The following is a 2,828-nucleotide window of genomic DNA, read 5'->3' on the forward strand; positions in this document are numbered from 1 at the left end:
CCGAACGGGACAAAGGTTTAATCCTAAAGACATCCAGTTATGCAACTTGGCTCAGTAGTAGATTTTGACAAAGGTAAATTTTTCTAATGTTAATTTTTAATAGAACATTTATAGAAAAATAATATAGAATAAGACTGGGAGCACATATTCGCAGTTAGGCCTAGGCCTACTAAAGCCTAGACCTAGACCTATCCGCACTTCGGTTATTTATTTCCGGATTTATATATAATAAAGGCGATAAACTGAACATCGATTGCCGTTGGGCATGATTTTATCATTGCTTGTATACAAAATTATCAAAATTTATTGCCGTATAGGGCCTATCGTAAACAGTGTTCCAGGAAAATTTTGCTTGGCAAGCATAGACCTATGCTACACCCCTTTACCCTGACGTATTTTAGTGCTGTTTACCTTGCCAGTGCATTTATTTAAGCCGTTGTTTTATTTATTGATTGATTTATTTATCACACTGGCGATTATGTTGTTCCTTAGGCTAATCAAAATTTGGGGACATACCCAACGGGTACCGGTAGGCCTAGGCTACTATTATGCAAGTGCCGCATTAATAATAATTTATCTTAGACTATTTTCGCGGGACAGTCTATCAGTAGGACCTAAGTACATTTCACATTGGTTTGAATTTGTGTATTTATAAGCCCTTACAAAGTCCCGGTGGTGATCAAGGCCCACCATAGTTTGGGCCTTTTGTCGTGGGAATAATGGTAACCTTTCAGTCTAGCCTGTGGTTTGAACAAAATGGTCTTGTTTTGAAAGATATATAATAATTTTTTAAAGTAATTCTATGATACTTTTAATTTCTTAACGAAGTTGCTGCGGGCATTGAGGTTGGACCCTTAGGAGGTTAGGTGAGGGAATGTAAGGTTAGAATGCGTTCTTGTAATTCATAACTTGAGGGAATTCGAATCAGGATGTGTGGGAGGGTGGAGGTTGGCACTACTGTAGTCTGTTATTCATGAAACAAATCTACAGTATACTTTGCTCTTTTAGTAAAACTGAGAACTATTACAGCGGCCTGGTTCCGGCCAGTCGCCGACCATTTACCGCATCTTGCTCATGATTTTGTGTATGTTTATGTTATAGGATATTAAAATTCTTTTATTTATGTTTTTATGTTCATCCTGTGGGTACTGGTACTGTACTAAAAACGATGACCATTTTGCACGTACTGTAAACTGGTAGTTACCGAGCCAGTGGGGTGCGGTAGTCGTCTTCAGTTTTACTGCTCCTTCTATTATGCAGTGTTAGCTATGATTTTGTTTTTCACGTTGTGTTTCTCTTGGTCAGTGGTTAGCAGGATTACAGTGAACCCCCCGTATTCGCGGGGGCTGCGTGTCCCCACAAGAATAGGTCAAATCTGCGGATGCTTAAAACCCCTCTAAAAACACTTAGAACTGCCCATTTTGATACCTTAAACCAAGAAAAACCCTGTAAAAATGCTTATACCTGAGTATTTTAATAGTTTTATCACAAAAAGTGCATTTATTCATGAAAATTATATGAAAATACAGTAATTAGTGAATATTTCTCAGTGAAAAATACCGCGAATGGGCGAATTTTCTGCGAAAAATGGCTAGATATGTTCCACAGAGAAACCCGCGAATGTGTGAGTCCGCGAACCATGAGAACGCGAATATGGGGTGTGTTACTGTAATTATATATTACTGGAAGCGGATGTCTTTCTGCCTGCAGCAGTTTTCAAGGTTAGGTTTACATATTTGTTGCTTTAATATGGATTATTTTGAGATGTGATATTGGTTTCATGGGAGTCAGGATTCACCATGCTTTAACTTCGGCTAACTCACTAGTATAGAATTATCCCAACTCCTGATTGTTTTTTCTTTCTGTTTCTAAATCTTCAGCTGAAAACCCTTATAGACAGAGTCAAAACAACTATATATAGACCCAAGAGGCTTCCAAAGGGAAATCAATTTCCAGAGAAAGAGAAAGTTTATAGGAAGAGGGGATAATTAATTAGGTGTCTGGGAACAGGAAATAAACAGGTACACCTGAAATTCAGGAGATGTCATCAGAGAGCAGGAATGAGTTTGCTCCTCTTTTTAAATATTCTATATATTGGAGATTAGAGGATTCCCCAACGGCGCCAGGCAAACTGTTCCACCTTTCGGTTGTAGCCAAGATAAAACTCCTAGCAAACTGAGCAGTATTAAACCTGATACTAGGAAATGTCACACCGTTTGCAGCAGCAGCCTGCCTAGTGTTGGTGTGGAGTAATGTATAAAATTACAAAAATATGAATTGTATGAGTTCATATTATTTTGAGACTATGAATTATTCCTATGTTATTATTGGTAACATTTAGTTTTTCAGGATAATGTTCTCATTTTTTTTTCTTCCAACCAAAAGCTTGTGCTTTTGAAACTTAGGCAAAGTTAGGCCTACTTAGTCTCAGTTTTTTAGGTTACACAGTACTGTAATCTAAAAAGCATGGACGTTGCTCCTGTATAAACCAGTTGTCCTAATTTATACGCTAATAACTTAAAAAATAAGTTAAGACTCGTATGTTAGTAGGGAATAACTCAGGCTTTTGATGGGCTTAAATCTGTTACAGTTTAACTGCTTGTTCAGCTTTTCTTTTATATCATGAAGATAAACTAAAACTTATAGGCAGGTACAGTACTGTACTGTAAGGATACCTATTAAATGGGCATCCTTATGAACAGCATTGTTAGCAAATACTGGCATGGTAGCTGTATTTAATTTGGTTTGCATACTATAAAATATGATAATTCTGTGCCTGCCTTATCTGTAATGTGGTGATTATAACCTATGTGTTCTTATAATTTCAG

The sequence above is a fragment of the Macrobrachium rosenbergii genome, chromosome 29 (genome assembly GCF_040412425.1).
Source record: "Macrobrachium rosenbergii isolate ZJJX-2024 chromosome 29, ASM4041242v1, whole genome shotgun sequence".
Lineage (NCBI taxonomy): Eukaryota > Metazoa > Arthropoda > Malacostraca > Decapoda > Palaemonidae > Macrobrachium > Macrobrachium rosenbergii.